At 50.9% G+C, this 9,505-nt stretch overlaps 1 pseudogene; it reads left to right on the top strand.

Moving 5' to 3' along the window:
* The first annotated feature begins 2,295 nt into the window (after positions 1–2,295).
* On the top strand, positions 2,296–9,287 carry LOC115637982 (annotated as a pseudogene).
* Positions 9,288–9,505: the final 218 nt, after the last annotated feature.

Here is a 9,505-nt window from a genome sequence, read left to right as displayed (position 1 = left end):
TCAGAGACCGAGCCGCAGGGAGCCCAGGCGTCCTGACCCCCCGCCCCGAGAACCCAGACACCCTCCTCCCGTCCCCCCCCCGCCCCCCGCCCGGGCGTCCTGACCCCGGGAGCCAGACACCCTCCTCCCGTCCGTCCCCCCCGCCCCGGGAGCCCAGGCATCCTGAGCCCCCGCCCCGGGAGCCAGACACCCTCCTCCCGTCCGTCCCCCCCGCCCCGGGAGCCCAGGCATCCTGAGCCCCCGCCCCGGGAGCCAGACACCCTCCTCCCGTCCGTCCCCCCCGCCCCGGGACCCAGACAACCTCCTCCCGTCCCCCCCCCCGCCCGGGCGTCCTGACCCCGGGACCCAGACACCCTCCTCCCGTCCGTCCCCCCCGCCCCGGGAGCCCAGGCGTCCTGCCCGCCCGGAGCCCAGACAACCTCCTCCCGTCCCCCCCCAACCCCCCGCCCCGGGAGCCCAGGCGTCCTGACCCCCCCCCCGGGACCCAGACACCCTCCTCCCGTCCCCCCCCCCCGCCCCGGGAGCCCAGGCGTCCTGACCCCCCGCCCCGGGACCCAGACACCCTCCTCCCGTCCCCCCCCGCCCAGGGAGCCCAGGCGTCCTGACCCCCCCCCCGGGACCCAGACAACCTCCTGCCGTCCCCCCCCCCCCCCGCCCCGGGAGCCCAGGCGTCCTGACCCCCCCCCGGGACCCAGACAACCTCCTGCCGTCCCCCCCCCCCGCCCCGGGAGCCCAGGCGTCCTGACCCCCCGCCCCGGGACCCAGACACCCTCCTCCCGTCCCCCCCCGGGAACCCAGGCGTCCTGCCCCCCGGACACTCTCACCCGGCCCAGCGCCCCCTTGAAAACAGCTAATTTCCAATTACAGGAAGCGACTTCCGCCTCTGTCTGTACGTCACTTCCTGCCGCTCTTCCTCCCCCAACGGGGCGGGGCTGCCTGGCCAGAGTGAGGCTGGGGAACCTGGAACCGCCCCGTCCCCAGCCCGCGGGCCTTAAAGGGGAGGTTGGGGGAATTAAGGCGGAATGCTCAGAGAATTAAAGGGGAGGTTAGGGATTAAAGGGGAGGTTGGTGGAATTAAAGCGGAATGCTCAGAGAATTAAAGGGGAGGTTAGGGATTAAAGGGGAGGTTGGGGGAATTAAAGCGGAATGCTCAGAAAATTAAAGGGGAGGTTAGGGATTAAAGGGGAGGTTGGGGGAATTAAAGCGGAATGCTCAGAGAATTAAAGGGGAGGTTAGGGATTAAAGGGGAGGTTGGGGAAGTTAAGGCGGAATGCTCAGAGAATTAAAGGGGAGGTTAGGGATTAAAGGGGAGGTTGGGGAAGTTAAGGCGGAATGCTCAGAGAATTAAAGGGGAGGTTAGGGATTAAAGGGGAGGTTGGGGGAGTTAAGGCGGAATGCTCAGAGAATTAAAGGGGAGGTTAGGGATTAAAGGGGAGGTTGGGGGAGTTAAGGCGGAATGCTCAGAGAATTAAAGGGGAGGTTGGAGTTAAAGGGGAAGTTGGGGGAGTTAAGGCAGAATGCTCAGAGAATTAAAGGGGAGGTTGGAGTTAAAGGGGAGGTTGGGGGAGTTAAGGCGGAATGCTCAGAGAATTAAAGGGGAGGTTGGAGTTAAAGGGGAGGTTGGGGGAGTTAAGGCGGAATGCTCAGAGAATTAAAGGGGAGGTTGGAGTTAAAGGGGAGGTTGGGGGAGTTAAGGCGGAATGCTCAGAGAATTAAAGGGGAGGTTGGAGTTAAAGGGGAAGTTGGGGGAGTTAAGGCGGAATGCTCAGAGAATTAAAGGGGAGGTTGGAGTTAAAGGGGCGGGTGGCGGATTTTCAGGGCGTTCGGTGGGGATTTGAGGGGGTTGAAGGGGAGGGTGGCGGGAGTTAAAGGGGTGTGCGCAGAGTCACAGAGGACGGCAGGATGGGGAGGGCATTAAGGGGGTCTGGGGCTGTGATGGCCACTAACACAGGTTGTTAGAGCACATCTGGGAGTCTGGGCAGGTTGTCGGGCTGTGTGTGTGGGGGATGGGGGCATGAGGCGGTCCTGCCACCCACCCCCACCCATGACAATATGGACCCTTCAGAGCAGAGACACCACCACGATCCCCTGCAGAAGGGGAGGCAAAGGGAAGGGATCGGGGGATGGGTGCACCTCTGCTCCCTGGTCGAGCTCCACATAACACCAGGCATCCCCTCCTGACAGCAGGGAGCACTGGGAGTGGGGTGGGGTCTAGTGATTGGAGCAGGGACATCTGGGGGCCAGGATTCCTGGGTTCTCTCCTGACTCTGGGAGGGGAGTAGTGTCTAGTGGTTAGAGCGGGGGGGCGGGGGTCTGGGAGCCAGGACTCCTGGGTTCTATGGCTCTGTTGTGTCATTTCCCCTCTGGTGCTGCACAGTCATAGCTCCCAGCTATACAGTGTCACAGAGCCTGCCACATCCCCTTCGTGTGGTCACAGACTTTTCAGGGGGCTTCTCAGAAACCCTCCCGCCAGGGTCGCTATGATCGAGGCACATGGCAGGTCTGCACAGTCCCACCCTGCTCCCAGCTGGGCCACCCTGAGAAAGATCAAAGAACCACATTCCTACTCACCAGCCAGATCAGTTACTGCCACACACAGCCCCCAGCACAGAGACATGGGCAGGGAGCTGAGCGAGGATGGAGCCAGGTGAGTAAGAGCCTCAGATGTGTCCAGATGTGAGCCAGCACCCAGAGCAACCCTGGATCCTGCAGGACACATCCCCGTACTGGAGACTTCTCTGTCCATCATCCATCCAGCTGTGCAGGGACCCAGTTGCTGGGCTGACGCACAGCCTGTCTTTCCCCGCAGCCTGTGTGGTCAGCTGTGATTGAACAGAGTCTGAACCTGCCGCTCAGATGAGCATGTATGCATGGCCTGCAGGTTTCCTGCTGGGTCTATAAATCACCTAGAGCTGAGGCAGATGCACAGTCCCTTTCCCTGGATGGCTCTGATAATGCAGCTTCTGCTCCTGCTCCCCACGGCTTTTTTCCTGCCCCCAGGGGTTCTGACCGGTGAGTACGGGGGGAATCAGGACCTGTTCAGTGCTGTTGTGGCTGTTACCACATCCTGGCTCCTCCCTAGAGTCAGACACTTCTGCCTTGGGCATTATGCTCACCCTAGGACCCAGGTGGGATGCCATGAGTTGGAGAAGGCTGAGGCCAAGCTGATGCCATTGCTAAAGTTGCTTAGCCACAGGGGGAGATGCAGGCCCCTGCCCACATGGACACAGAGGTGTGCATTGTTCTTGAGTCAAGCTAACCTGCCCAGAGGCTGACATTAAATCTATCCTGATGTGGGGATATCTCCGCCAGGGTGGATCACTGGGGGAAAGGAAGCCCGGGCTCACTCCAAACCCTACATGGCTTTCCTCAACATCAGCATGAAGCATGGGCACGAAAGGTGTGGAGGATTCCTGATCCAAAAGGACTTTGTGCTGACGGCTGCCCACTGTGACCTAAGGTAAGTGCCTGCGTCTTGACCCTCAATTTCAAAGTTGTTGCCTCCTGGTGAATTCCCCAAAAGGGGTCAGTTGTGGCTTACTGCCCGTGGGAGTAGGTGGGAATGTTTACACTGCCTGAGTGTCCACTAAAGTGGAATTAAGTGTTGATATTTAATGTGTCACCAGTAGGGTTCAGAGTTAACAGCCTGGCTGAGATGAACAGAGGCAGGGCTCTCGTTCCAGGCTGTCTCTGTGGACGTAAGTCAAGCTCATGGGCAGGTGTTTTTAAGCCATCTAGGGGAACTGGACAACTCATTCCTGTTATGCCAAACCAGAAGGGTCCAAATCTCCAAATCTCAGCCACAGAGTTCTTTGTCCCCCCCAGTCCTAGGGAGGACCAGGAAGTGTTAATATAGTGGCCAATCCCCATTAAAATTAAATGGGGGGCCTAAAATCCCTTGACAGCTTTGCAAATCTCATCCCATGCGAGGTTAATTATAATATCTAGCTCTTGCTATCTGGAGATCGCAAAGCACTTGACAAAAGGGGTTGGGATCATTATCCTGGGGATGTAGAAAAAGGGGAATTTTGAGTAGGAGTAGAGGGGTTCTTTTATCTCTGGATTTAGCCCTGGTGCAACCACTGCTGGGATCTCGTGTCCAGTTCTGGCACCCCACAATTCAGGAAAGATGTTGACACATGGGAAAGGGAAGAACCGCAAGAATGATTAAAAGATTGGAAAATCTGCCTTAGAGTGAGTGATTCAAGGAGTTAAATCTTTTTAGCTTAACCAAGAAAAGGAGGTCAGACTAGATAACTACAGTCATGCCTTGTGGCCTTGGAATATACAAATCCCCATTCTACAGATGGGGAAACTGAGGCGTGAAATGGGGCAATGACTTGTCCAAGGTCATCCACCAGGCCTGTGAATAGAACCCAGGTTTCCTGAGTCCCCCTCCAGCACTCTACCCACCAGAGCACACTGCCATAGGGTAAGTCCTCATGCATGACTCGACAATAATAGCTCCACCCTCATTCAGGTCCATGGAGATGTTAATTCTGAACTCTACTGACACCAATTCCTCTCTCTGTACATAACTGTTTTAATGCAGCTGCTTTTAGTGACTTTGAAAATCTCAGGCTCTGGTTCCTATTTTAACACCCCAGAAGGTTGGGGCAGCATGGATGGCTTTTGGGTAGGAGAGGCAGGTGGGATCTAGGAGCACCCAACTCTATCCCATTCCCAGCCACGCCTCTCTGCCTTCCCAGAAAAATCGTGGTGTATCTGGGAGCTCACAACGTGACCAAGCGGGAGCGGAGCCAGCAATGCCTGGCCGTCCGACGGAAAATCCCCCACCCAAAGTACAACAAGACGTGGGAGAACGACCTCATGTTACTCAAGGTCCCAGTGACTGATTTTCTCCTATTACATCCCTGTTTGTGTGTCTGTCTGTCTCTCTTTCTGGTAGCTCTTGTCTTAGAGCATCAGCTCTTTGAGGCATGGACTGTCACTTTGCTCTGTGTTTATGCAGTGCTTGGCACAGTGTGCTCATGGGTCGTGACTGGGGCCCAAGGTGCTACCGTAATACATCTAATAAATAATGGACAGCACCTGGCACAATGGGGTTGTGGGTCATAACTGAGGTCTAGGTGCTACCGTAATACACCTAATAAAGCATAATAATAATGACCCCACATTCAGGGTATTTACATTTTTACTCAAGACCTTTTTTGTTTGTTTGTTTTTTGGTCAGAAATGGGGGGTTTGCCTAACTGCTCCTGTAAAAAAAAAAATCAAAATGATAAAATTACAAAAGAATTTTTTTTCTGTTTTTTTTATTATGTTTTCAAACACTGGAGAAATTTTCTACTTTTCACTCCCCTGCCTCCAACACTCAGTTAGAGATAAAAGATAAAAAAGTGAGAGGGAGTAACAGAGAAAAAAATTCTCTCCCTTATTTATTTTTCCCCACTGGCAAAAAATTGTTACGAAGTAAAAAACAATAGACATGTTTTCTTTTCCCTCTATACTATAAAAATGTGCGGAAAGTGGGGTCCCCCCCCACAGTCCCACACTCGAGTCCTTTTTGATTTCTTGTTTTGCTTTTCACTACAAGAAAAAAGTTCAAAGCGACAGAAAGAATCTCAAAAATTTCAAAATAGATTTTTAACTGAAATTTTTCATTTTTCATCCATTTTTTTATAAAATATGAAAAATTCAGAATGGGGTGAAATAGAGTTTTTCCCCCTGTAAATTGATCAGTTATTCCCCTCTCCAGACATATACCGGGCAGGGATCTCATCCCCTCCTGCAGAAGGGAGCGGTGTCTTTATCACATATACACAGTCTTGACCCCGCCCAATAAAAATTCTTCAAAAAATGTGGTTTCAGAAGTTGTTTGTATTATGGTGACACTTAGATCAAAATCAGGGCCCCATTGTGCCGGGTGCTGCCCAGAGCCCAAACAAGATCAGAACCCCATTGTGCCAGATGTTGCACAGACCCTGACTGAGATCAGGGCCCCATTGTGCCAGACACTTCACAGACACAGTGAGGCACAGCCCTGCCCCAAAGAGCTCATGCTATAAATAGACAAACAATTGGTGGGGAAACTGAGGCACAGAGCGGGGCCATGGTTCGCCCAAGAGCATTGGAAGAGCCAAGAGCAGATCCCAGATCTCCTGGCTCCCATCCCGGTGCTTTATCCGCTAGGCCTTGCTACCACCCTTTCCCTTGCCCACTCTCTTTGCAGCTGAAGGGCAAAGCGAAGCTGACAAAGGCCGTGCAACTTGTCCCTCTGCCTGAGGCCAGCGAAGAGATGATGCTAAGAGACATCTGCTATGTAGTGGGCTGGGGGAATACCCGGGCCAGGGGTTTTCCCTGCCAAGCACGCTGCAGGAGGTCAACCTGAAGGTGCTCATAGACTCATAGACTCTAGGACTGGAAGGGACTTCGAGAGGTCATCGAGTCCAGTCCCCTGCCCTCATGGCAGGACCAAATATTGTCTAGACCATCCCTAACAGACATTTATCTAACCTACTCTTAAATATCTCCAGAGATGGAGATTCCACAACCTCCCTAGGCAATCTATTCCAGTGTTTAACTACCCTGACAGTTAGGAACTTTTTCCTAATGTCCAACCTAAATCTCCCTTGCTGCAGTTTAAGCCCATTGCTTCTTGTTCTATCATTGGAGGCTAAGGCGAACAGGTTTTCTCCCTCCTCCTGATGACACCCTTTTAGATACCTGAAAACTGCTTTCAGGTCCCCTCTCAGTCTTCTCTTTTCCAAACTAAACAAACCCAATTCCTTCAGCCTTCCTTCATAGGTCATGTTCTCAAGACCTTTAATCATTCTTGTTGCTCTTCTCTGGACCCTCTCCAATTTCTCCACATCTTTCTTGAAATGCGGTGCCCAGAACTGGACACAATACTCCAGTTGAGGCCTAACCAGCGCAGAGTAGAGCGGAAGAATGACTTCTCGTGTCTTGTTTACAACACACCTGTTAATGCATCCCAGAATCACGTTTGCTTTTTTTGCAACAGTATCACACTGTTGACTCATATTAAGCTTGTGGTCTACTATGACCCCTAGATCTCTTTCTGCCATACTCCTTCCTAGACAGTCTCTTCCCATTCTGTATGTGTGAAACTGATTGTTCCTTCCTAGGTGGAGCACTTTGCATTTATCTTTATTGAACTTCATCCTGTTTACCTCAGACCATTTCTCCAATTTGTCCAGATCATTTTGAATTTTGACCCTGTCCTCCAAAGCAGTTGCAATCCCTCCCAGTTTGGTATCATCCGCAAACTTAATAAGCGTACTTTCTATGCCAACATCTAAATCATTGATGAAGATATTGAACAGAACCGGTCCCAAAACAGACCCCTGCGGAACCCCACTTGTTATACCTTTCCAGCAGGATTGGGAGCCATTAACAACTACTCTCTGAGTACGGTTATCCAGCCAGTTATGCACCCATCTTATAGTGCCCCATCTAAATTGTACTTTCCTAGTTTATCTATAAGAATATCAAGCGAGACCATATCAAATGCCTTACTAAAGTCTAGGTATATCACATCCACCGCTTCTCCCTTATCCACAAGGCTCGTTATCCTATCAAAGAACGCTATCAGATTAGTTTGACATGATTTTTTCTTTACAAATCCATGCTGGCTATTCCCTATCACCTTACCACCTTCCAAGTGTTTGCAGATGATTTCTTTGATTACCTGCTCCATTATCTTCCCTGGCACAGAAGTTAAACTAACTGGTCTGTAGTTTCCTGGGTTGTTTTTATTTCCCTTTTTATAGATGGGCACTATATTTGCCCCCTTCCAGTCTTCTGGAATTTCCCCCGTCTCCCATGATTTCCCAAAGATAATAGATAGAGGCTCAGATACCTCTTCTATTAACTCCTTGAGTATTCTAGGATGCATTTCATCAGGCCCTGGTGACTTGCAGGCATCTAACTTTTCTAAGTGATTTTTTACTTGCTCTTTCCTTATTGTCTCTTCTAAACCTACCCTCTTCCCGTAAGCATTCACTATACTAGACATTCCTTCAGACTTCTCAGTGAAGACCGAAACAAAGAAGTCATTAAGCATCTCTGCCATTTCCAAGTCTCCCGTTACTGTTTCCCCCTCCTCATTGAGCAGTGGGCCTACCCTGTCCTTAGTCTTCCTCTTGCTTCTAATGTATTGATAAAAAGTCTTCTTGTTTCCCTTTATTCCCATAGCTAGTTTGAGTTCATTTTGTGCCTTTGCTTTTCTAATCTTGCCTCTGCATTCCTGTGTTATTTGCCTATATTCATCCTTCGTGATCTGACCTAGTTTCCATTTTTTATATGACGCCTTTTTATTTTGTAGGTCACGCAAGATCTCAAGGGTAAGCCAAGGTGGTCTTTTGCCACATTTTCTATCTTTCCTAACCATTGGAATAACTTGCTTTTATATACCGGGCAGGTATATATGCTGAAGGCGGACAGGTGCACACATTACCCACAGTTCATCCCCACTTCCATGCTCTGCGTAGGCGACCCCAGGGAAGTCGAGAAATCATCCTTTCAGGTAAATATCCCTCTTGCCCTGCACATGTCCTCCCAGCTCAGCCCAGCAGGGGGCGACGCTGAGACTCTGAGCTGTACCAAGGGACACCCACCCATGGGAAGGACAGCTGAAACCAGCTTGAACACCTGATGTTTATTTTGCAGGGCGACTCCGGGGGCCCCTTGGTTTGTGACGGGACAGCTCAGGGCATTGTCTCTTTCGGCAGAAAAGATGGTCCCCCCCCACCACAGGATGTTCACCAGAGTCTCGGTGTACATCCCCTGGATCCAGAAAACAATGAGAAAGCTGGAGGATTAACCTTAGGCAAGCACCTTCTTTGCTCTCTGCCTCAATTTCCCAGCCGTAAAAGGAGCCGTATGGATTTATCCCCTGGGAGCTGTGTCTAGAGCCGAGCCACTATGGTGATGGGCTCATGGTAAAGCCAATCAATAAATAATGTCTTATTAGTGTTTCCTTATGCACATCATTTGAAAACCTTAAACGGGTCCCGTCAGCCATCGTAGGTTTTAGCTTTAAAAACGAATCGCCGGGTCTCAGGACTTTAGAAAGGCAAGGTGGATGAGACAGGCTGGTCCAATAAAAGATACCACCTCACCCGCCTTGTCTCTCTGTGATTCTGTAAAGCATCTTCTAGAAAGTCTGACAGTCTGAATTTGGAGCTGCCAAAACTTAGAGGTTTGTTCTGGTAATTAAAGATTTTTTCATTTCATTTTTTTGGTGATTCCCTCAAAAGTTTTCAAAACCATTCCTCCCCCCCTGTCATAAACAGATAGCTAAGGGTTAACAAACAGTGATCTGCAAACACCTGACCAGAGGACCAATCAGGAGACAAGATACTTTCAAATCTCGTGGAGGGAAGCCTTTGTTTGTGGGTTTGGGGTTTGGTTTTGTTCTCTCTGGGTCCTGGATGGGACTAGAGGTGCAACCAGGTTTCTGCCAATCTCCCTGCTACAGTCTCTTATCTATTCAGAATTGTGAGTAAGAAAAAAGGCAGTT

Source organism: Gopherus evgoodei, chromosome 21, assembly GCF_007399415.2.
Source record: "Gopherus evgoodei ecotype Sinaloan lineage chromosome 21, rGopEvg1_v1.p, whole genome shotgun sequence".
Taxonomy (NCBI): Eukaryota; Metazoa; Chordata; order Testudines; family Testudinidae; genus Gopherus; species Gopherus evgoodei.
Note: the sequence above shows the minus strand (reverse complement) of the source record. Positions and strands in the feature narration are given on the sequence as shown.